General features: G+C 40.9%; 2 long non-coding RNA genes across 2 annotated transcripts in view; one reads left to right on the top strand and one right to left on the bottom strand.

The window, feature by feature from the left end:
- Positions 1–26528, bottom strand: part of LOC109490206 — a 231471-nt gene that overhangs the window by 22001 nt on the left and 182942 nt on the right. The window lies entirely within an intron of this gene.
- Positions 1656–26528, top strand: part of LOC117801915 — a 60419-nt gene continuing 35546 nt past the window's right edge. The window contains exon 1 of the long non-coding RNA XR_004624737.1: positions 1656–1750. This is a non-coding gene — a long non-coding RNA (uncharacterized LOC117801915). The remainder of the gene's footprint in view (positions 1751–26528) is intronic.

Raw genomic sequence — 26528 nt, 5'->3', positions numbered from 1 at the left:
GAGTCAGTTAAGAAACATGAAGCCCTTGGGCTTGATTTTTATCACTGCTAAAGTGGGCAATGAATTTCAGACAGTCCATGAATAAGGAACTTGTTTGGGAGAAGATGAAACCCCGTGGATTACTATTAGGCACTGAGACCAAGACTCGGGAAATAAAAGCAATGGCATGAATACTTAAGATGGCACATCATGGCGACCAGGTTTGCGTGTGGCAGAGAGTCAGGAACTCTGGCTATGAAGACTGGCCTTCCCCTTACTATCTCTCATCTTGTGCTCCTTAAAGAGATGTCTTCTCTTTTGCTCTCTCTCCATCTATAGTGACTGTGGTCGTTTAGTTAGTTCATAGTGAAAGAAGGTAGACTCCTTCTAGAGTAGAAGTAGAAATGACAAAAGAGTCCACAGTCAAGCCGAAACATTCTTTTCAGAACCTCGAATCCTCATGGAAATGAGCAATTGCTGAACGCTGGGCTTTTGGGGCTCACAGATGCCAAGAATTAAATAGTTTAAAAAAATGCATGCCCCATAAATGGCCACTTCCTTCTTCCCACCCATTAACAAAATAAATATTGTGATGTCAGTGTGGCTTGAAGGTATCTGACTAGGGGATGAGTAGGGAACATTAGGGTACATGCTCAGGGGAATTTATGGGGGCTGACTGGCACAGATGAATGCCTGAAGCGAGGTGGTGAAATTATTTCCTAGCCAGAGCTCATGTCATGTCATGGATATTTGTGAAGAATCATATTTTACTTAATGGTTCTACTAAATCGCATTCCTTTTTGCTTTTGTTAAGTCCTATCTTTATAGAGTTTCTAGAAAGGCGATAAGGGGAGCAGAAAGATGTAATTCGGAACTGGTCAGAGCTGAGGCTCCTATCTTGGCTCTGCCACTTCTTAGCTAGTGGCTGTGGACCAGTCATTTCACTTTTCTAGATCTTAGTTTCCTTGACAGTTCAATAATGAAATATTACCTTTCTTACGGAATTCTTGTGAGAAATAAAGGAAATAATAATAATTTCGTTAAGTGCTTCGAATATACTAGGCACTCAAAAATGATGACTCTTATTTTCAAACAGAAGCAAAATTATATTGATGCTCCTGTAAAATCTGTTAGAGATACCCGACCCCTGCCCATAAAGGAGAGCTGTTCCTCATGATACCTGGTAATGAGTAGCAAACAAACTGATTATAATTTCAACTTGTCAGTTTTTTGTAGGTGGACCCCTGACCATTCAGCGGGATACAATACAGCGCAAAGAAACAAAGCAGGAGTCCCCTAGTATATAGATTTAGAAGAATCCAGGTATTATTATAGATAAATTACCGTTTAAAGAATTATTGTGGACACAGGGTTAACAGCCCTTAGGTGTTTAGTTGATATGTGTCACGTTATCGTTTCTAGGTTTCTTCAACCCAGTGACTCAAACTGGGCTGCCCTCTTAGCCTGGGAAATCCCTGCAGAGGAAACTGGGGGGAAGGAGGCCCTTTTGTGATTTTCTCAAAATGAATCACCAGTGATTACAGCCAATTCAATCTTGGATTCGTTCAACTATGTTACCTTGAAAAGTGGAAGCACCCTTGCCTTTCCCTTTTCCTTCCTTTGTTCACCAGCCAGCCACAAGTCCCTCGGCCCACCACACCCCTCACCTCTTACACAAAGACCTCCAGCTTGGAAGTTTCTGTGGACCCCCTGGGGAGGAGCCTGCGGAAACCTCCTCGAGCCATTTCCACCCTCCAGGCTTTTCTGGCAGGTACCGGTTGACTACATTTTCCCTTGCTGGGGTGTTCGTGTTTTGCGTTTCCTCTCTTTCAGGAACTCACGATGACTGAGGTGATAATAATTGTTCCGCAGAGTTAGCAAACGCCTTTGTGGGTTACACTAGTCTTCATGGTGATGAGACTCTCAGAGTCCTTGGTTAATTGTGTTAAAGGCAAAGCAAGCTCTTCGCACAAGCCTGACTAGGCTTTCATGCTGCCTAGAAAACCCAGGAAGAAGGTAGAAGCAAACAAAGGCATCCGTTGGGATTTTAGGAGGATGGGCTCCTACAGGGGTCCGTCTGGACTACGTGGGGCCATGTCAGAGGGAAGAGGAGCTGTGAGCTTCCTTCCTCTCTTTGCACCTTCCTTCTGTTCCAGGGGGCAGACAAAATTGTGCTTCGAGGAGGGCTAAGCCAATGCTGGGACAGAACTTTTTAATTCAGTCCTGTATGATCCAATTCAGCCTAAACCCCCTGAGCCCTGGCTCTGGGTGGTGCAGAGCTGGGTTAGGGTCTATCCCTGCCCTCCTGGGGCTGCTTCCTAGGGACATGGACACAGAGACACGGATGTTACCACACACCTGCCTCTTCCAAATGTCAGCCTGGTGCTCAAACACATGGGCTGAATAAACATCTCAAATTCACAAATTTTGCCCTAAAATCATAGCAAGAGGCTGGTCACTCACTCACTATTTTTCTTTAAACCTCCTTCTTGTCTCTTTTCTTTTCTGTCTCTCCTTGTCACTTAGCCTCACCCTACTCAATACGCTCTGTGACATCTTGGGTCTGTATAAGTTACATTGTTACAAATGTACATTAAAATAAGTGCATAAGCAAACATAAGTGTTCCTCCATGTACCACAAACTCCATGCGCCTCGTGTATTTCCAGCAGTGGGGAGACCACCCGTGGGGAATCGTTGCCATCTGCTGTCCCACATGTAGGAGCATGGCAGAGATCTTCCAGAGGCTATGCCACAGGGCCGGGGAGGAGGAAGGAGGTCAGCGGGGAGCAGAGGTCTTGGTTGAAGATTCTGAGCTGAGAGTCAAATCATAAATGGGGGTTTGCTAGGGAGTCCTGGGAAAAGGGTGCTCCAAACGGAAGGAGCAAAGAGCACTAAGCTTAAAGTATTAGAGAAAGGCGCAAAGAAAGGAGTAAAATACTCATTTGTTCGATAAGAATATCAGGAGTACCTACTTCCAAGCCACCTATGACATTGTTTTATTTGTTAGTTTTCTACATGATTGGTTCTGGGGGGATATACCAGAAAGTGTGATACATGGTGTTGCTCTCAAGTTGCTTTCAGTCTCACACACACACACACACACACACACACACACACACACACAGAGGCACATATACAGGTATCCAGAGACAGGCACCCAAAGAGAGCATCTGATTAAGGACCAAAATAGCAGTACTGATAAGTTTCTGAGTTCAGAGGAGAAATTCTGAGAAAGGCTTCTAGAAAGTGAGGGACTTTGAAGAAGGGGGTAGAATTTGGAGAGTGGAGGAAAGAGTTCTGGCAGGAGAAATAGGTCAGGAGAAGCAGCCATAGTGACAGGAATATATTGAACCCGTCTTTACCCCCTGGCTTCTAGACCAACAGTTGGCACGGCCTCTCATCCAGGTTCTTCACCTGGTGCCCTGAAGGAATGTTAAGGGGGTCTGTGACTCTTCAGACATTGCATGCAAATGTTTCTGTGAACTCATTCGTGCATTTTTTAGGGGAGATTATTTCTTGTTTTCATTAGATGCTCCAAAGAGTATCTCAAAATCACTTAGGAGCTCCCCCAAGTCTATTCTGACATGCCTTTATTATCACAGGCAAATCTGTCGTTGTTTCTTTAAAACTTGCCCCCCCCCCCGCCTTTCTTTTTCATTACAAGGAGAATCCAGTTTTCATAAACCTGAAGAGAAACAAAATTTCTCGGAGTGATTAGATTAATGTGCTCAAGGTCACTTGGTGGACCCAGGCCTCCTCGGTGAGGTCAGACTGTGAGGCCCACCCAAGCTCTTAGCCACCATGATATCCTCCCCTGCTCAGTCAGGATTCACAGGGTCAGTCTCACCTCCACTCTTAAGGGCTTCTTCTATTCTCAGCTTGTGAAACAACACTCTGAGTAGTTGGCCCTGGTCACTGACCTTGACTTGAGTGTTAATTTCCTCCTTTTGACACCTGATTTTACTAATCATCGTCCTCTCCTTATAAGAGCTGGTCCTTTGGAAATTGTGGTAACTGAGCAGGCTTTACATACCTTCTGTACATCCCATCTCTTTAATGTGGCATTTCACTGCGGTAGCTACACGCGAATTTGATATGCATGAGTCGCGGTACCACCATTTTCAAATCGATATTTACATGGACTTGATTGCAGATGGACTGCATACAATTTTCTAAATTAACTCTTCTTCTTTTTCTTTTAACTATCCAAAAGCAGGGAGAAGATTATAACCAAGCCCCATATTTCCATCTCCTAATTTCATTTATCAGTTCATGGCCAATTCTTTTTCCTCTAAGCCCCACTATTCACTGTTCCCACCTGGATTATTTTGAAACAAATCCCACATATATAATTTCACCCTTAAATATTTCATTATACAGGATTTAAAGTAGACCTTGTTATAAATAGCACAGCCCACTTGCCAGGTCACGGAAAAGTTTTGTGCTATATACAACAGCGTGTGAAAGAATTTTATTTACCAAGGCCCTCGTTGCTTCTCTGGAACATTTCCGTTTGGTAATTTCTATAGGTTAAAAGTCTTTTTGATAATGAAAGCTGTCACATTGTGGAGGGTCATTCTCGCTGTGAGTGCTAGTTTTAGTGAAATCAGTTCAGTGCAATGATGTATATATACATATACCTATATACATATATACATATGCCTATATATCTATATAGGCAGTTGTGCTATAAAATATGTTTTGAAAAACATGAGTTTGTTCCAATTCCACTGATATATTAAGGAATAATTCGGACATAACTACATTTCATGTTTGCTTATGCATGATTTCATCCCCAGGAAACAGTACATGAATGAGAAAACTGGCCCTTGCTGGAACTGGGCTGAGTGGAAAATCGCCCCACCCCATCCCCCTCAAACATCCACCATCCACCTCAGGTCATCCCAGGTGTTGTAAGCCACACCTATCTACGTCTGGTGCTACAACTTTCTGTCCCATTTCAGATAACCCGGCTCCCACCACTTCACAAAGGCCCACGAGCTGTAACCCTTCCGATGCCCATCTCCATAAGCCAAGGCCAGTCTTCTTCAAGGCCAACTGCAATATTTGCTGCAGTATGTATGCATTTCTTAACCATTTCACGTGGGGAAGCTGTGTTCCTGTTTTTATTAGATTGTTAGTCTTTTTTTCTTTAATGAATCCTGGACAAATTTCCCAGTGTTTTGTCTCTCACCCAGGGTCTCTCAACCTTGGCACTAGTGGTATTTTGGGCTGGATAATTCTGTACCGTGGGGAGGGTCCTGTGGACCGTAGAATGTTTAGCAACATCCCTGGCCTTTGCCCACCGCCTTCTCTTCACCACTGTTCACCAGGGTGAAAACCGAAAATGTTTGTAGACATTGCAAGTGTCCCCTAAGGAGAGGGGCAAACGTCTATGAGATTTTGAGATTTTATGAGTGATTGAGAACCTCTGCTATAACCCCATTTCCTTTGAGCCCTGTGGTATTTATCATAGCACTTGGCACAACAGGGTAAGTTTTAGGAATATATATGTCCCATCATAGGAGAAGTGACAGTCCATGTGCAATGAGCACCTGAACACAAAGACTTAAGCTGAGATTTACAGGGCACCATCACATTCCTTTCGCTTTGCATGGAGTTAACGATGTAAATTCCTTAAATTAAGAGAATCACCGACCTCTGATAACATCTTTGCTTTCAAAGTACATAGACCTTGAACCATGCAGAATCTTATCACAAAAATAATATAGCAACAATAGCTATTATTTTTTGGATATTCCTTAAGAACCAAGCACTGTGCTACAAGCATTATATTCAGGGTCATATTTATTTAGTCTTCTCTGGGAGCCACTGTCAGCCCCCTTTAACAGGAAAGAGTTCTCTGAAGGAAAAGTGAGTCTCTGAGGAGCCAGGTGATTTGCCTGAGGGCAGCCATATAGCATGGGGGCGAGAAGCTTCAGGGCACAGTACCTCCAACCCTGAAGTCTACATTCTCATGCCTCTGGAGGCTCCCTACTTAAGGATATCAGCAGCTTTTTTTTTTTTAAGATTTAATTTATTCATTTGAGAGAGAGAGAGAGCACAAGCAGGGGGAGGTGCAGAGGGAGAAGGACAAGCAGACTCCCTGCTGAGCAGGGAGCCCCCACTCGGGGCTCGATCCGACAACCCAGAGATCATGACCCAAGCTGAAGACAGATGTTTAACCGACTGAGCCACCCAGGCGCCCCAGGATATCAGCAACTATGTACTGAGCACCTACTCCTTTTACCAGAGTAATGACTGTTAATATTGGTAGCTGAAATAGCTGAAAAGCCAAAATGCTCAAATGAGTTATCTCCAAGCCCTACGCCGACATTAAAAATAAGGTTGTAGAAAAAGAATTCTATGGGGAAACTTTCATGCTTTATTTACCCAAGTGTGTGTATCTATTTCTACAAAGAAACATAGTAGAAGGTGTTATGGTAAATCAGGAAACACAATCATTCTGTCTGCACCCTAGGATTACTGAGGACTTCTGACCTCATCATTTTACCTAACCTTATTTATGAAATCTTCAGCCATGAACATGTATTGTATGTATAATATGTAATATCTAAAGAAACATGCTTTTAAAGAGAAAACTGAAGCCTGAGAGAGCACAAGAGATAATAAAAGTGAACTAGACACATAATGAGTTCAAGTTGGATTCAATTCTAGAATATAGAAAGGGTTTGCAGATGTGATTACAAAACAACTGTCAGCAATCTTAGAGAAATCAGAGACTGGGAGCAAGGCCAGGGAATTGGAGACAGGAATATGTTATTCCAGTTTTCAAAAATGAGAAAAATGTGGATCCTAAAAGCTAGAAGGCAATGGATATAGCATTCGGAGCCCAATTATTCAACACAGCCTCTATGGACATTTAGGAAGGAGCTCAGCCACAGGCAGCTGGGAGCTTGCAGAGGTCCAGATCATGCTGGCCAAATTTTATTTCCTCTTTCAATACTTTCTTTTTGGTAGACCAATCAAATATTGTGGACATGATGCACTTCAATTCCAGCGAGAGCATTTGATAAACAGGTGTGTAGTTCTCCTGGTGAAAAGCATGGGCTAGATGATAAACTGATGAGTTGGATTCACAGCTAACTGAATTATTCATATTAATTACCAATGGCTACATATTGTCTGAGTGAGGAAGGTACTGTGCTAAGCCTTTGCACACACACTCTTGTCACATGGGTGCCATGGTTACTCCCATCTTTAGAGATGGAGAAACGTAGGCTTGGAGAGGCTGTCATATTCTTGAAGACACCCTGTATAAATAGCAGAGTTGGGAATTTGCTTTTAACTATTATGTTGTATACCTTCCTAATAAGTAAGTAAGGGTTGAAACGAAGGCTTTCATTGCAGACTACAGGTCTTTATTTCCTGTAATATATTGATCAGTGACTCGGAAGGGAGTATAGAGCTAATAGTGTCAGACTGGAAAATGACATACAGCTGGGGTTTTAGACGCCTATCTTCACAACTCCTTCCTTTCCTTTGATTGTAAGAGTGGACTCTCCCACTGGCAGGGCTGGGACAGAGTGCCAGAGATGCATGGGCATGAGTAGAAACCAAACTCCAGTCCTCCATTTCCAAAAATATATTTGCTGAGGTCACCATGAAGTTCAACCCTTTCTGTACTTTCCATGGACTTTTTGCCTGAATAACAGAGGACTTTGGCCCATTTATTTCACTAGTTCTTTCAATTGCAAATAAATCTTTGGCCAAAAAACAAACAAACAAAAAAATCCTTCTGGCTCAGAAAATAAAGAATTTATCACTTTGTTAAACTTTCCCCAACAAATGGAAGTTGGAAGGAAAAAAGAGAAGAAGAGGGAAGGAGGGAGCATGAAAGAACAAAGAGAAGGAAGGGAAGGAAGCAGAAAAAGGGGGAAAATAGAAAGGAAGGAGAGAAAATAGAAATAGAAGGAGAGAGCAGAACAAAGAATGAGAAAAGAAATCTCTTCCTTGTGGAGATAATCAAATTTGTTTTTAAGGCAGCAGTGGAAAATGAAAGGNCCCCCCCCGTCTGGTCCCCAGAAGTCTCAGCGGGGCCCGAGTGCCTGCCTGCAGGCAGTGGCCAAACCACCAGGCACTTTCCACTTTCCGGGAGACCCCTGCTTGCTGAGTCAGCAGGAGCCCTGGAGCGGAGGTGGGTGGGATTTGACCGTTTCTTCTTTTCGTTCTTCTGAACACCAACGGCAGAGTATGCTGGTGAAGGGTGATGTCTTGGAACAATCAAGGTCAGCTCTGATTAGGAAATTGGGACACAGTTCGCAGTTCCTTCCTGACTGCAGAGTTGAATTTGTGGTGAGGTTTTTCTTAGCTGGTGTTATGAAATGTGCATGATGAGGATTTGGCCAGGAATAGAAGCCAGGGCTGGCGTTCTGCTGGGTTTAACTTTACTTTCTTCTCCATCAGAAATACCTTCTGGTAGTTTTGCATCAGTGGAATGTCCTGTGGTCATTAGAAAAGATTGACCACAGAGCAATGGTACTTGGCAGGAAAAGATGGCTGTGGTCTATCTGTTACAGAAGCACCAGTGTAATGGGACACAGTTAACTTTGATTACCTCTTCGGGGTAGGATTGCAGCTGATTTTTAAATTTTATATTTTTCTGCCTTGTTTGTATTTTTTATACTAATAATTACAGTTAATGTGTATGGAGGGTTTCTGTGTAGGCTTCATCTCTTGCGGGCACCAAGCCAAATGTTTCATAGGAATCACTTCATTGACTCCTTGCAAAGAAATCTATGAAGTATGTACTATTATCATCCTCATTTTACTGATGATGTAACATAAGTCCCTTGCCTAAGGTTATGCAACCAGAAAGCACCAGAAGACTGCACTCCAATCCACACTAAGGCCCATTCTCATTAGCACCACATGACAAGATTTTTTTTTTTTTTCTGAAATCAGTAAAACTGTTTCAATGAAAATGTGTCTTGACCAGTGGTCAAATCAAATTTTGAACAAAATGCAGCCATTTAAGATGAATTGGTAGACAATTAAGGCTGATGCAGAATGTTCGTGATACTCTGTTCTTGAGAGCATGAGCTCAGGCATCCTTCCATTGCCTGCATCTGTATGTGACCCTAGAAAACATAGAAGTATCTCTTCTGATATGGTAACTGCTACTCTCTCAGTGTTGGCATGGGAAGAATTTGACATTCTTCTTTTGATTTTCGGTGTTTTCAAGATTTCTGTGAACATTAGGGGTGGCAGTCTCCCCCTCTGCCTTCCTGCCACCTGGGGCAGCTGCCTCAACACCCTTGGGTGAGCTTCTTCAACAGTAGCTTGTCAGTCCCTTTTCTGTCCTCTGGGAACTGCCACTCCATGGGCTTTAGCCTTCTTTGGCCAGAATCCAAGCTGGTGCCTTAGAGACAAGGGACAGAATCCAGGACATCTGAAGAGTTGGCAGAATACTGGAATATAAGCCTGCCTCCAAAGTTTCACATCTCCGTTTTGTTTGCACCTTGAGGCAGCCCACAAAGGCCAAAGCCTGGCTCGTCAAAAGGGGATTACTAGAGATAAAAACTCTTGACTCCCAGGGCTCATTGGACAGGTGAAATTTAAAAATCATGTTCAGGTTTCCACAAGGGTTTAGCTGGCAAATGTCTCTTGAACCTGAAAGACAGGCCATGTATCAGGCAAAGGGACTCATTGCAAGCCAAGTGCCTTGCCCTTGTACCTGCTATGCCTTTTGCCTAGAATCCCATTGTTCATATGAGAACTATTTATTGAGTGCCTACTGTATGCAAGATACTCTTCTAAGTGCTTGGGAGGCAGAAGACAACAAAACTGACCCAATCCCCATCCCTGGGATGCTTGACATTTCAGCCCTTCTACCACGTTGCTTGCTTGGAGAACACCTGCTCATGTGTTGTAGACCCACCTTGGAGACTTCCATGATCATCTAGGGGGTAGAGGGTTAGGCACACTTTTCTCAGATTCCATCATGTCTTATTGGCGCCCATTTTTCTATTATATGACTTATTATACATGTGCTTGTCCATGTGTAATGTATTATTTGTGTCTTTTTTTTTTTTCTTTTTGGGCAGATTCTTTTAATTTATTTATTTGACACAGAGAGAGAGCACAAGCAGGGGGAGTGGCAGAGGGAGAAACAGTCTCCCCACTGAGCAGGGAGCCCATCACGGGGCTCCATCCCAGGACCCTAGGACCATGACCTAAGCTGAAGGCTTAACCCATTGAATGCCCAGGCGCTCCTGTTTGTGTCTTTTTCTCAAAGACCATGAACTTGAGATACCTGGGTTCAAATCCAGTTTCCACAACTCACCTAGCTATGTGACCCTGGGTCAGTTACTTAACTCCCCTGAAATCCAATTTTTTTTATCTCTATTGTAGAAACATTAATATGTAACCCAAAAGATTATGATGGGGTTTACAAGAGAAGCGAAAATCTGCTCATACAAAAACACACATGTAAATATTTATAACATCTTTCTTCATAAGGATCCAAAACTGCAGGCAAGTCAAAATGTCTTTGAACTGATGTATCCTAAGACTGCTCCATTCATGCTGTGGAATATGACACAACACCGAAAAGGGATAAGTTGATACAGGAAACAAGATGGGTGAATATCAACCACATATGTTAAGTGAAAGAAGCCAGAAACATAAGGCTGCATACAATAGAATGCCATTTATATGACATTCTGCAAAAGGCAAAACACAAGGACAGAACAAAGACCAATGTCATGAAGTGAGAGGAGGGTTTAGCTACAAATGAGTAAAAAGGAACTTTTTGAGATGAGAGACTAGTGCTTATCTTTATGTTAATAGTTACACAACTGTGTTCATTGGTCCAAACTCACAGAACTGTACGTTGTAGACCTGAGTTGGATGGGTGGTTGGATGGATAGATGGATGGACAGATGGAAGAAAGGGAAGGAAGAAAAGTTGTGCAACTTCAAACTTCAGAAAATTTAATGCCTCTGAAACTTTTACCAACAGGAAATAGAAACCAGTGAATAAATTCCTCTCCAGCAGTTCACATGGCCTCCCAAAAGATGGTCCCACAAGAATAACTTGTCACACTTGATACCAAGAGTTGGCCAACTCAGTAATACACAATCATATTTGTTTTCACTCCTTCCTTTGTTGCATCCCATTTTTCTCCTCACTTTTGCTTTTTGGCATTGCACTTGCTAATAAAATAGCACAAAAGCTTTTGCTTTCAAAGAAACTTGGGCTAAGACACTAAGCCATGTAGCTAGGTTCTTGCCAGCAGAAATAGGAGCAGAAATAACGTGGAATGCCTTTACTTCTAGGCCTTCACTCTTTGGGAGTTCTCCCCTTTGTACTCCCTCCTCTCCTTCCTCTTAGCTGGAACCCCCACTACAACCCAGATTCAAACATGTAGATTTGAATTTGAATTCAAAATCAACCCCCTAAGATATGGCAGAACAACAATAGGGAAGGAGCTTTGGTTTCTTGATGATCCTGTGGGGAAGAGACCCTGCCGTCCTAGGTAGTTCATCTCAGGACTTTTAGAAGAGAAAGAAAGAAATCTCTTTATTCTTTAAACTGCCATATTTTGGGGGTCTCTTTGTTATAACAACCAAGCCCTTGCCTTAAGTAATATGGGGAAATATTATAGTTTCTCAAGTAACCTCCACAAATGGTGAATCTTCTAAACACATGGTGATGACAAATTTTATCACTGAAATTGTGACACTTTTCAGGGTAAAGGTAGTGCTATTAATAAGGACTTGGGATAATAGGAGTAAAATAGTCTTCCCATTGGTAAGCAATTTCCAACCTCTTCTAAGAAGCTATGTGAACTACGAAACTCGGTTTTGCAATTTCATTACTAGGATTGGGAGGAAGGATGGAGAGTGGCAATAACATTGGTAGCATCTGTCCAGGTAGGGAATATTGGCTAGAAAGTTGCTGGTCTTTGTCCATAGTGCATATGGAACTTCCACCCCTAGGGGATATGGATGTGGCGATCAGCAGCCCAGCAGATCTATATACTTTGGAATCGTAGGTGGGCCTATAGGGATTTCTAACATGTCTGGGAGTATTTAATGAGAATTTAATGAATATAATGAATGAAGCCAATGTCTTCATTTGCATTTGAGTGGAGAGGAGCCTATAGGTGGATCTTAAAGTTCACAGGTGGACAGATATGAGAAAATGGATATGAGGATGCCCATGGTGCAGTCTCACATTCCGGATCTGAAGCCTCTAGGGCCCTTTTCAGCCAATCTTTGAGACGTAGTAACCCCAGAGTGTTGCATCAGGGGCCAAGTGACAAAGTGGTGCATTTAACGTGAAAGAAGGGCATTGTCCCTACAAGGTGGAACTTGACTAAATAAAAATGGCAGAAAATTCAGGAAGCCCCAGCCCCCCACTGAGGCCTGCAGCATTGGCAGACGGGTGAATATCAGAGCTCAGTTCCATGCCTGTTTCTCCCTTGATGACGTCACATATCCCTGTGGAAACATGCATTACTTGTTCGATGAAACAAGTTTTCTTTTTTAAGACATGAAACGTATAACCAGAAAATCAAGCTATCAGGTCGATATACAAAGAAATTGTGTAAAAACCTGCATTCCACAATTTGACCCCCAATCCATTGCTTTCTGTTCTGTTTTGTTTTCCAGGGTCTTCCCTGACTATTGTCCCATCACAGCAGGAGGCAATGTAATGTGACATAGGCTTTATGTCTGGCTAGTTAAATTTCAAGTGGGCTGGTAGTCACAGAAAAGGTTATTTACAAGGCCACATTATTAAAGTTACAAAGCAGTTAGTTGGAGAGAGAGGAAATGTTAGCATTCAGATGCAAAAAAACTTTAAAACCATAATCTGCCAAATAAAACTGTTTCCTTGGAGCTAAGTAAATATTCTCCCAGGGATGGACCTGAGGAATCAGACAGCTGCATCTATTTATGGTTTCCCCTGTGTCTCCTTCTCTCCTCTGAGTCAAATCAGCTCTACGGAAAGCAGCGACAGTTCCTTTATAAAACCTCCCTATTCCCAGCAAGAGACAGAGGCAGTGCCTAAGTGAAACCGAGAGCCAGCTGCCATTGAAATGTTCCGACCATCTGCTGCTTCCTCATTTTCCCCTTCTCTGTCCAAATTTAAATGTTTTTCCTGATTCATCTGTTTGTAAGGAGCAGATAGGATGGTCATCACCATAGTCCACTTAACCAAACACCTACTATGTTCTAAGCACCATGTTAGTGACTTGATGTGAATTATCTCATGGGATCCCCACAAAAATACTTAAGATGTTATTGCCCCATTTTACTGATGGCGATACTGAGGGCTATGAAGTTTAAGAGATTTGCCAAAGGCCATGTTGCTAATACGGAGGGCCTCCTGAACCTTAAGCGTCTATCTCTTTGAAAAATATTTGTGCCATAGTGATGAAATTTCAGAAAAGTCATGAGGCAGGTGCAAGTATTTTTAGCACCTTTTCAATACCCCTTTTTCAAGCCAAGGGAAACACTCTGCTGCCCTGTACCACCTTTCCCAAAACTGTCAGGGGTCCTAACAGTAGTGGTATTTGCATTGGGATATGGATCTTCTCGAAAACAAGACAGTGAAAGATCCAAAGAAATATGCTCTAAACATCGAATTTCAGACCATGCTAGCAAGTAACAGGGAAGATCTTTGTAGGTCAGTGGGCCTCCCCAGGGCTTCTTCCGTGGACTCCAGGTAGATAGCTCCTACTGTGAAAATTTCAACAACCCTGGGTTTCAGCAATGTCAACATACACAAGACTTTTCGAAACAGGCTACACATTAAGCTTTGATTCATTAAAACCAGAAGAACAACAAAAATTATTTAAGCCATTGCTATGATTCCACAGTTTTTTTTGGGGGGGGTGGCAAACCCAATTTATTCAGATCAAGAAAGTAGAAAGATTCAGATCCCTGACTACGTTACGATTAAGTGAACAAGGTGCTTGTTTTCTAGCAAATAAAAATGTGTTCTTTGGAGGCTTTTCTTCCTCGAGTCCCTGGGACATGCCTTCAGTCTGCTGCTGCAAATCTAAAACATTCCAGTTGGCAGGAAAATAGACTGTTTTAGTGGTGGACAACTGAGTTGAGTTTGGACAATGATTGTTCTATTTCCAGAAAGTTCCTGGGGGAAGGGGGGCACAGAGAGAGGAAGGGAACTTGTAACTCAGCCAGGTATTAGACACCTCCTCAGGGGTCCTCCTCTGCTAGTCCCCAGAATCCCGGGCCTGGAAGAGACCCCACTGACTTTCCAAAGTTTGAGCTTTATTAGAGAGACAGAGCCTAGGGATTTTTCCGTGAACGATTCTTCAGCTCCGGATTTCTGGATCTGACCTCCTGGTACAAGTGAACTTGCATATACCAACCTCTAAGACATGGTGTGACTATAAAGCATTCGTTTGTTTTTCTTTCCACAGGCTTTTCTCATTTTCAGGAAGCAAGGTTGAATAAGAGAACTATTTGGGATGTTATTTGGCTTAGAAGCGGGTTTGTAGAAAAGAATGTCACCCTAGGGGTTTTCTGTGATAGGTAAATTTTTCTCCTCTGCTAAATGAATAATTAATGTTGTTTTAATATGGAACTGACCCTTAATTTAGACAATTTATATGCATGAATGCCCACCCCTTCTTTCTCTCAAAGCAAATGGATTCTTTTAACCTACTAGGAAGACCCGGCCTAAAATAAGTAAACATTTGGGTGGTCTGTTGATATTCACAGAGCACATTTGAAATTAACTAATTTGCCTTCTATGAGAAACAGACTTTAATGCTGTTCAAAGAGCTGGAGCTTTGAAATTAAGTAGCACAAGTTGTCTTTGTATATCCTCCTAGTTGCTCAGGTGGTTGTTTTAAGGGCAGCATTTACTAATGAAGAGAAGGAGGTTGCCAGAACTAAGGACAGAAGGCCAGGATGGACCTCTCGTGGAAAGTGAATTTCAACCACCAGGAGTGAATAGCCAAATTAACCATATATTTGACTCCAGAGTCTTAACACGTAGTTATACTCTTGTCTCTCTCCCCCCTGACTTCCTGTTTACCCATCTCTGGCATAGGAGGCCGCCTCTAGGCTTCATCTGGGGCTCCTTCAAGTTGGGTTCAGCTAGAGAGTGATACTGACAAGGAAATCAGAGGGCAGGAGAGAAAGAAGTCACAGTGTTTCTTTCCTCCTCCCTTACTGTTTTGCCTCTCCCCTCTGGCAGTGACTAAGGCTACCACTTATCTCTTCAGCCCAAAGGTGGTTGTCTTCTTGGGCTGCTCTAACAAATTACCATAGACTGGGTGGCCTAGAAATTTCTTTTCCCACAGTTCTGGAGTTCGGGAAGTCCAAAATCAAGGCGCTGGCAGATCTGGTGTCTGGTGAGGGAACACTTCCTGGTTTACAGATGGACATTTCTTGTATCCTCATACGATGGAGAGCCGAGAGAGAAACAGGCCTTCCTGTCTCCTCTTAGAAAGGCACTAATCCCCTTCATGAAATCTCCACCCTCATGACCTAATTACCTCCCCAAGGCCCTACCTCCTAATGCCATTACTGGGAGTTAGAGTTTTAACATCTGAATTTGGTGGCATAAAACATTCTCATGACTACTTAGGTTTGCTAGTCTTTTGGTGCTTTGCCACCCCTTGCTTCTCTGCACCCACGCCGTCCTTCATTAACACCTTGTCATTACAACCAACCTCAGGGGTGGGGCTCATTCTCTTTCACTGCCAGAATCCTGATAAATCACACCACTGGCTTTTCCTTAATAAGCCTAAGAAATGTTAGGAATTGGCCTCCTCATGGTGACCCCAGAGTTAGATCAGCGGTAATCACAATGGAAGCCAACGCTTACTGGGGGCTTTCCATGTCCTCATGAATTATGCTAAGCACTGTACACAAAGATACTTAGGAAGTGATGTCTGAACATGCTTCTCGAAGTCATAGGCTGCAAGGGGCAGAAACCATTTACAGGGCACTTACAGGTAACGTCCATTTAAGTCCAAAGGAAGTGATCCTTTTAAAAATAATATTAGGGGCACCTGGGTGGCACAGCGGTTAAGCGTCTGCCTTCAGCTCAGGGCGTGATCCCGGCATTATGGGATCGAGCCCCACATCAGGCTCCTCTGCTATGAGCCTGCTTCTTCCTCTCCCACTCCCCCTGCTTGTGTTCCCTCTCTCGCTGGCTGTCTCTATCTCTGTCGAATAAATAAATAAAATCTTTTTTAGAAATAATGTTAAATATTAATTGTATTAATACTGAATATTAATGAAAATATTAAATAATCCTTTAAGGGTACTGGATAAATGTGGGTGAGAGAACTCTTTCAGCAAAAACTCCTTTTTGCTCAATACTTGCTACAAATATCTTTACCATTATTGTCATGAGATAAAAGACTTAATATCTATCTATCTTTCCTCCTCTCCTATCTTCTCTTTGAGGAATCCACAGGCACACAGAATGATTGTCACCATCCCACCATCTGCCAGGGGCAGGGCAGTAGAACCTTAGTTATACCACCTGGGGACTGGTAATGGGAGGAGGAATTTCCATGTTCCCAGGGACACTCTCTGGGCTACTTTGGGTTTTGACCTTCTTAACACTGATTAGTTGGTTTGTTGACCTTCTTTGTTGCTGATAACTTTGCTTATGAGCTTCCCTTCTCTGGGATTCTCTCTATTCTAAAAAGTAAATTTCTTCAAATGTAAATGTATTCTGCCATAAGGAAGAGAAAATGAAAGAGGTTAGGACAGGGTTGGGGGCAGAGGGTGAAGGAGGGCTGGTGTTTTATGTCATGTATGGTGTCTTTGTTCTTCCTTCTTTTCTTTTACCAAAAATAATTGTCCAAATTGCAAGTTCTGGTAAGTTTGGGGTTGTTGGGTTGGGCATTGCTTGGGTAGTGCTGTTGTTGGTGCTAGTGGCATGTGTATGTTTGTGTATTTATACCTTTTGTCTGACACTCTCGATTTCTCGAAGTCAACTAAAATTAGGTACACTGGTTTTTCTGACCAGTCTTTGGGAAGACTATTGTGTATCACAGATGCCATGCTTTCCCATCTGGGGTATGTATACTCCTGATGATACAACAAGCTCACCAAGAACAGGCAAAGTCAAGATAAATGTGAAATATCTTTACTGGAAGAATGTGAGACAAATTATGATCAAATTAAAATAAAATACATCATGGATGAGAAGGCAGAATTCCCATGAATTTTCAAAATCAGAGAAAAGGTGTTACATGTTTCTTTTTCAGTAACTGTAAGGAATGCTCCTGGATTTCCAGGAGTTATAGCGATAGTAATAGCTAACATTTATCTGTCAGCCTTTATCTAATCTAATCATCACACTAATCCTATGATCTACCTGTTATGATTTCCATTTCACAGATGAGGACACCGAGGCTCAGAGAAATTAGGTAACTTGCCCACTAGTAAGTGGTAGAGTACTGATTTAATATTACATCACCTCTCTGTTTATGCAAATTTTCAAAATTTTTTTTTAAATGTAGCCCTATATACTCATTAATTTTTTTAAAAAAAGTCATGGGGCATCTGGGTGGCACAGTTGGTTGAAGTGTCCAACTCTTGGTTTCAGCTCAGGTCTGATCTCAGGGTTGTGAGATGGAGCCCCACATCAGGCTCCATGTTCAGCAGGGAATCTGCTTGATGATTCTCTCTCCCTCTCCCTCTGCCCCCCATTCCTCTCGCATGCGCTCTCTCTCTTAAATAAATAAATGCATCTTAAAAAAATCAAACCATACAATATTACAGAAAGTACAAAAGAAGAAAGCTTCAATCTTCCTCAACTTTTTTCCTTCTATTTTGTTTTTACTTCTTTCTTGTGTATTATCCTGGCAGTGACCTCAATGGACCTTGACCAAGATCTTCAGAGCAGACTCTTAAACTCTATGCTGTGCTGCTGTATTGTTGGAAAAGCTGAAAAGCACTTCCATAAATTTTGCCAAGAGAAAAATCTGCCCTGTATTTAATTTAGACCCTCTTTAAATCAAATTCTTACTAGATGCTCTTTATCCGTGCTGTCCAATATGGCCACCACTAGCCTCTTGTAGCCAAAGAACACTTGAAATGTGTTTGGAGGAACTGAAGAACTGACATTTTAATTTTATTGAGTTACTAATTTTTTTATTGAAGTATAGTTGGCATACAATATATTATATTAGTTTCGGGTGTACAATATATGATTCGACGACTCTATACATTACTCAGTGCTAACAGTAAGTATACCCCCATCTCTCACCGTACAATGTTATTACAGTGTTATAGACTATATTCCCTATGCAGTACTTTCCAACTCTGTGACTTATTTATTTTATAATTTGAAGTTTGTACATCTTTACACTTTTATCTATTCTATCCATCCTTGCACTCGCCTCCCTTCTGGCAATTGCCAGTTCTCTGTATTTAAGACTATTTGTTTTTTTGTTTGTTTCTTTTTTCATTTATTTTGTATTTTAGATTCCATATGTAAGTGAAATCATACAGTATCTGTTTTTCTCTAACTTATTTCACTTACCGTAATACCCTATAGGTCCATCTGTGTTGTTACAAATGATAAGTTCTTATTCTTTTTTATGTCTGAGTAATATTCCAGAGTGTGTGTGTGTGTGTGTGTGTCATACATATACATATCTTCTTTATCCATTCATCTATCGATGGACACTTCGATGCTTCCATATCTTGGCTATGTAAATAATGCTTCATTAAACAGAAATGTGCAGATAACTTTTCAAATTAGTGTTTTTATTTTCTTTGGGTAAATACCCAGCAAGGGAATTACTGGATCATATGGTAGTTCTATTTTTAATTTTTTGTGGGACCTCCATGCTCTTTTTCACAGTGGTTACACCAGTTTACATTCCCACCAACAGTGCACGAGAGTTCCTTTTTCTCCACATCCTTGCCAACATTTGTTGTTTCTTTTCTTTTCGATACTAGCCATTTTGACCTATCCGAAGTGATATCTCGTTGTGGTTTTGTTTTGATTTCTCTGATGATTAGTGATGTTGAACATCTTTTCACATGTTTGTTGGCCATCTGTAAGACTTCTTTGAAAAATGTCAATTTAGGTCCTTTGCCCATTTTTTAAATCTGGGCTTTTTTTGTTTTGTTTTGTTTTGTTTTGTTTTGGCTTTTTTGTTTGTTGAGTTGTGCAAATTCTTTATATATTTTGGATATTAACTCCTTATTGGATATACCATTTGCAAATATCTCCTCCCATTCATTAGTTTGTCTTTTTGTTTTCTTGATAGTTTCCTTCACTGTACAAAAGCTTTTTATTGAATTTTACTTCAGATTTATCTTTGAAGGGTTATATGTGGTTAATAGCAACTATATTAAGGCAGCTCTGGAGCCTCAAATTACCCCTGGGGGCTAATCAGTACAGTTAGTGAGACTTTGAAAGGGTTCATAGTAATCTTTTTTACTTATTTCCAAGTTTGGAGGCATTTTTCCTAACCCTTTTGTGTCTCCTACCCTTCCCTCCATTAACCTTTAGTTTTCTTTCTTTGCTGTGAAGAGCAGGAAGGGACCAGTCTGCTTACAGACTGCTGCCCGCCAGTGGCTCCCATCCAGCTCTCAGATTACCCTGATGGCCTCTTAGAGAACTGAGGACGAAGTCTCTGGGCACTGCAGTCAGGATGGACGTTACACGCAGTTGTGGCCTGAGAGAGCTGACGTGTTCTCCTGCAGACCTGAGGAGTAAATGTCACAGGAAAAGCCCTTGAAAATGGTTCTCACCCCCTTTCTTCATTACAGACAGCCCAGAATGAATTGTTCTTAAATGTCGAACTTTTGTATTCTTACTGGTTGGGAAAGGCTTCTGATAAGGAGATTCTAGGGTAGAAGGGTGATTTGGTTTTAACTGGTTATCACTGAAGTTCCCAAAGAAATTTCTCATAAAGGAAATAGACTGTTGTAACCTTAAAAAAAAAAAAAAAAGGATATATGTTGCCTTTATGATAAGGTGACACATGAAGGATTTCTGTTGATTTATTTTGGAAAAGCTATTTATGAAATGATTGAGATTTAAAAAGAAGGGAGCCTCTACTGGTCCCTCGTATACCTCACCCAGAAAGGGGACAGATAAGCTGACTGTATCATAGAAAAATTTATTGCTTATATGTTTCTGGCTATATCAGCCCACTTTTACCTCTCTTAAATTAAAAGCCCCTCAGCAATCAATCCTGAGAGCGTCAACAATCCATAGATGAGTTAATGCCTCCAGAGCACCAGGACCTAAGCAGTTACATTACATTTGGCTTGCTTTGTACTGAAACTTGCCTGCCAGCAGCTTGGAGTTCTGCCCTGTATTTGCCAGGGGGCTGCTTCTGAAAGGGGCTCAAGGCACAAGGATTCCAAATTTGGAATCACTTTGCCAGCGCTGACAATTTGGGTGACTTGATTTCTTTAATCTTCCCACCTTTCTTGTTCCCTCAAATAACTGAAGCCTTTATTGGAAGGTCAAGTAAACTTTGCTCTAAATCATTTGAGGGTCCAGAAGAGGAAAGTTAAAAAGGGAATCCTGAATGTTCTCAAATAGTCTTGAAATTTTAATTATTTTTAAGCCCCCTGTATTTAAAAAAAAAAAAGTCTATAGAAACATGTATAACTTATACAAACCAGAATGCCCATTGATCTCTTTAAGCTAACTGAAGACTAATTTGAAATGGGTTTATTGTCTCACTGCTGTTGTTCAAAGGCTTTCTGAAGTGTATGTTCACCTTCCTGCCCTGATAATCACAGTAAACATGATGCATCAGATATTTCTTTTAATGTCACATGCCATGCTATGCCTGTAACTCCTCATTTTCCACTTGAGTTCCCACTGTAATTTCCCGTTTCAGAGAAATGCGATTGAGTTGAACATTCAGTAGTTCGAGTGTCGCTCCTTGAACACATTGGGGGACTCTTTTGAAATCCACTTTGTGTTACCATCTCATTTTCTTTCTGTGTCCAGCGAAAGTTGATTGAGTACTTCCTGTGAGCCAGCCACTGGCTAAGTGTTTTAAGTGAATGGTCTCCTTAATGCTCCCAGCACTGACTTAGTATTAGTTTTCTCCTTAGGAAAAATGAACAAACTGAGACCTCCTCGAGGAGACTCAACTAGTACATATTGAAATTGTGACTGAAGTCTAAGTGTGTTTAACCACTCAGATTTGTTCCCAGCTCACAACAGTTTTGACTTTCATTCCCCGCTCTGGATGTTGCACACTGAAATAGCTGTTTGACCCCTCCATGCATCAATATTCCTATTTGCAAAATGAGGAGAACAATATCTCCCTTCCAGTGTTGGGGTGCCAAGACTTCTAAGAAATGCTATGTTCACTAGTTAGTGACTTTTCTAGTTTCTTGGATTCTAATTAATTGATATGTCGTGCTCAGATAGTAGGTGGGGAATCTCACTATCCACCATAGAGAATAAATTGATATAAGATCTCCTGCCTTCCAACTTGATCCAATGTGGCTAGAAAGAGTTCAGTTAAAGGTGGTCTGGCTAATGCAATGGCCAACTCACAGCCTAAAGTACTGGACCCAGTCTTGACGTTCTTACTTGTTTTACAAAATATGCAAACATTCAATCTATATACTTTTCTCATTAGTCCTTAAGATTGTCTATGTATTGGTTGTCTTTTATCCATTTATGTAGGCTAGGGAGAGCAATTGATACGACTTCAAAAGGGAAACAAACTTTTTGCCTTACGTCAAATTTCAGGTAATTTTTCAGAACACTGTTGCCTCTTCTCCTTACTATTTCTATTCTAACTTTTGGGATGGCCTTCTTAATTTTAAATGGCACACTTTGGAATTTGGGATTCTCTTTGTAACTTGGAACAAAAAAAGAGGAAAATGGACTTTGTACAGATCAAGTTTGTACTGGCCTTGTGTTCTTTGGAAACTAATGTGCCTGTAAGCAGAGAGATAGCACTGAGAAATAACCTTGTCCTCTAAAGTGGCCTTGCTCGGGTGACAGTTTTTGAGGGGCATTAAATTTCAGCATTTCAAGGAATTGTTTTCACATGGTATTTCTGTTTAAACTTTTTCTATTAAAAAAAAAAAGCCAAACAAACAACACACAAACCTTTCCTAGTTCAAACAATGGCTTCTTTAAGGAAAAATGCAGAGAAATTGATTAAGTCACTTGGAGCTGAATTTCCAGGAAGGTTTACTGAATATTCAAGATGTTTAATTTTTAAATCTCTCTTAAATGGAATTCCATGGAGACATCATACTTCATCTTCTAAGAAGCAAATCAGTCAAACATAGCCACAGACATTATTAGAGAATACGATCCTCGCCACATGCTTTTCCCAGTGAGCCAGATTCGAAGATACGGTGATAAAGTCTGCCCTATCAGGTAACTTAACAGTTGGCTAGAGGAACCTGAAAGTTGCTACCTATACAAACATTTGTAAAAGCAAAAAGGAATGCCTAACTGGTTGGGTTGAAGGTAGCAATTGCAAAGCCAAGCCAGATTCTTTACTCTCTCAACTTGGATCTTTTGCTGCATTTCTTTAAAGTACATTTTAGCAAGTGAAACAAGAAACTTAACAAAGTCGTAATATACTAACAACACTCTGAAGGCAAGAATAAAAACTATTTGGTTTTCATTTTCAAACACCTGACCTCAATGTCTCCGACATGCTGGCAATAAACAAGGAGGAGCAAAGATTAAACACAAAACAAAACAAAAAATAAAACACAGAAATGGTTAGCTTAGACTCCACATCATGGGAAGGTTAAAAAAAAAAATATATGGTCAAAAAAGTATTTCTCCAGTAAATCCTACTTGTCACCATTATACACTTGGTACTAAAAAATCCCACCTGCGTGTTTAGGACACAGTGATCGAGCCCAAGTGAAGATAAACAAAACTGCCCATCTGTTTTCATTTAAAGAGATATTCAGCTTTCCCTATGAAATGTGTAGGTCTGTTTAGAATGTAACTAACACAAGCTTCTGCAGGCGAAGCAATCCAGAAGAGAAAATTTACACCCTTTAAAGTGCCAACACAATGTGTAAAAAAGATAAGCCATTAGAAATTTGATTAACTTGACTTTTTTTTCTTTTCTGAGGGGAAGAATATCTTGATTATTCTTGGTGACTATAAAAGCAAGATCTACTAATCATGATGCTTGCTGATGATGCCTCAGAGGAGAGGGGAGAAGATTGATCTTGTGATAGAACTTTCTTTTTGATTTGATTGAGGCGGAAGAGCTGCACTGAATTGAAGGCTGTTTTAGGTGAAGAGTGTACACAGCAAGCATGTTGGCCTGTGAGATGCCTGCCTATGACTGGTAGGCCTCATGCAGTTCTTTCAATGCTTCTCCTCCCCTCAGCTCTGCGTCCACATCAGAACGCTGTGTACCACAGAGAGACAATATAAATAAATCATGTAATAAAATGACCTTTCCCAAATCACGTTATGGCAAGAAGATGTTTTTTACAGCTGTCTCTTTTCCCTAGCTGCAGATGCCAACACCATGGAACTTCTACAGGCCCTACTAGAAGCTAGACATCGAGTTGAATTCGGCTCTAGGGAAGCTAAATTCAGCATGATTCCTTTTCACATTTTTGGCAAACGGAAAATATATACTGCCAATGAACCAGGGCTTTGGAGTTGGCTTCTGGAGAGAAGAAAGTTGTTCTGGAAGAAAGACCATGAGAAAGCATACTGAGAGGAATTATTTCTTTATTTCTTGTATTTGTTTATTTGCTTGTCCAGATAGCAGATTGTGTTGCCCTGGGAATTGTTGACTAGAGTGACATGTAAATAAGAAAACGGCCTGAAAAGTAGCATGCAAGTCTTCTTTTTCTGCTGTGCTTTTGTTCAGAAATTAGACAGTTTTGTGTTCATCGGGAGACAAGACACAGCTACTCAGGGGTTCATTTTCTACAGGTGGCAGTGTTTTGTGGGTTATCTGACAGAACACGGTTTGTCAACACAGCCTAATCCACATGTCAAACAACATTTTCAATCTGTTTCCAGAATATGGCATATCCACATTGATTACCAGGAAGATCAGAATTCATAGAAACAAATACCAAAAGGGATTGGTTCGGTTGTAAAGGATGAGAGGGGAAATCCAGAGAGCAATTGTCACTTTTTTTTTCTTAAAACATGAATTTCCTCATTCAGTTTCACTGGGCCATTGTACAACATCGGGAGAACAACAAGAAGGAAATCTTTCTTTGAAAGCTGTACATCCTCTCTCTCAAAACAGCTGTAGAATGTTCCTGCTCCTTTGTTCTCCTGGTCACATTAAGTTCTTTTGGGTAAAGTTGGGAAATAAAATCATGGTTAAAAAACAAAGGAGGAAAGAATACGAATGGGGAAAAGACAGTATCTTCAACAAATGGTGTTGGAAAAACTGGACAGCTATATGCAAAAGAATGAACTGGTCCACTTTCTTACACCATACACAAAAAGAAAATCTATTAAGGACCTCAATGTGAGACCTGAAACCATAAAAAATCTAAGAAAAAGTATATGCAATAATTTCTTTGACATTGGCTGTAGCAGCATTTTTCTAGATATGTCTCTTGAGGCAAGGAAAATAAAAGCAAAAATAAACTGTTGGAACTATATCAAAATAAAAAGCTTCTTCACAGTGAAGGAAACAATCAACAAACTAAAGGCAACCTTTGGAATAAGAGAACATTTTTGCAAATGACATATCCAATAAAGGGTTAGTATCCAAAATATATGAAGAACTTATAAACTCAGCTCCCAAAAACCAATAATCCAAAAAATGGGCAGACATGAAGAGACATTTCTCCAGAGAAGACATCCCGATGACCAACAGACACATAAAAAGATGCTCAGTATCACTCATCATCAGGGAAATGCAATTCAAAACTACAATGAGATATCACCTGTCAGAATGGCTAAAACCAAAAACCCGAGAAACAATAAGTGTTGACAAGGATGTGGAGAAAAAAGAACCCTTGTGCACTGTTGGTGGAAATGTAAATTGTTACAACCACTGTGGAAAACAGAATGAAGATTCCTCAAAAAGTTAAAAATAGAACTACCCTATGATCTGGCAATTACACTGGGTATTTACCCCCCAAAATACAAAAACACTAATTCAAAGGGATAGATGCACCCCATGTTTATTATAGCCCAATTATGGAAGCAGCCCACATGGGTTATCCATGACAAATGGGTAAAGAAGATGTGGCATGTATATGTGTGTGTGCGCATGTGTGTGTGTGCCTGTGTGTGTGTGTGTGTGTGTGTGTGTGTGTAATATTACTCAGCCATCAAAAAGAATGAAATCTTCTCACTTGCAACAATGTGGTTGGAGCTAGAGAGTATAATGCTAAGCAAAAGAAGCCAGTCAGGGAAAGACAAATACCATATGATTTCACTCATATGTGGAATTTAAGAAACAAAACAAATGAGCAAAGTAAAGAGAGAGAGAGAGAGAGAGAGAGAGGTAAACCAGGGAACAAACTCTTACCTATAAAAAAACAAATGGATGGTTACCAGAGGGGAGGTGGGTGGGGAGATGGGTGAAATAGGCAGAAGGGATTAAGAGCACAATTTTCATGATGAGCACTGAGTAATGTATAGAATTGTTGAATCACTACATTGAAAGAGAGAGAGGAAGGAAGGAAGGAATGAAGGAAGGAAGGAAGGAAGGAAGGGAGGGAGGGAGGGAGGGAGGGTATTCCCTTCTCTTCTCTTCAAGTGACCAATATAGGGATAAGGGATTGGAAACCAGGCATGCCCATCTCCTCCTCCACTTCCTTCTCAATTACTCTTCCCTCCAGATCCTTCCAGTGTTCCTCCTAATCTTCTCATTCTTTTCCATCCCCTTCTAATTATCCTAATTCTTTTTTTCTCCTTCTTCCGTCTCCTGTCACTTTAACCCTTAGCTTCAGTCTACAAATCTTTACTCATTTCTACTTTAGAAATTGGATCTAGATTTTTTTCCCCCTCAGAATCCCAGAGAAGACCTAGCAAAACCAGGCTAGAATAGAAGGAGCTAATGCACCCACAATATTTCTACCCTTGCCTCCATACCCTTTCTCTTATGATCACTAAGCTAGAGTTCTTATTTTTGGGGGGCAGTTCCACTAGGATTTATCGCAAACTCTATGGAAAAACATGGCACAGGTAAAGCAGAGTCTTCTCACTCAATAATCAGGCTGACCACATCTGTTAGCAAACAACCTCTCCTTAGAACCAGGAAAATAACTTTGTTTTTGTTGTTTCAAGCCAACTCCTTATAAATAAACACCTGTCTTTTTGTTTCACTTTCAAATTTAGTTCTACTTTGGGTTTAACTGATGGTAAAAATACCAAAAAAATGAAAAACCCTGCAGGGGGCAGGGGGGAGGGGGAAATGGCAAAAACAAAACAAAAGATGGTAAAAAAAAAAAAAAGAAAAAGAAAAACAAAACAACAGTGACAGGGATAGAAGATAGCGGTGGAGTAGGAGGACCCTAGGCTTGTCTTGTCCCATGAATACAACTAGATAACTATCAAATAATCCTTAATACCCCAGAAATCAATCTGAAGACGGTCAGAACAAACTATATAACTA

Source organism: Ailuropoda melanoleuca, chromosome 4 (assembly GCF_002007445.2).
Source record: "Ailuropoda melanoleuca isolate Jingjing chromosome 4, ASM200744v2, whole genome shotgun sequence".
In the NCBI taxonomy this organism is placed as follows: Eukaryota; Metazoa; Chordata; class Mammalia; order Carnivora; family Ursidae; genus Ailuropoda; species Ailuropoda melanoleuca.
The sequence above is the reverse complement of the archived record's forward strand: the minus strand, read 5'-3'. Positions and strand labels throughout refer to the sequence as shown.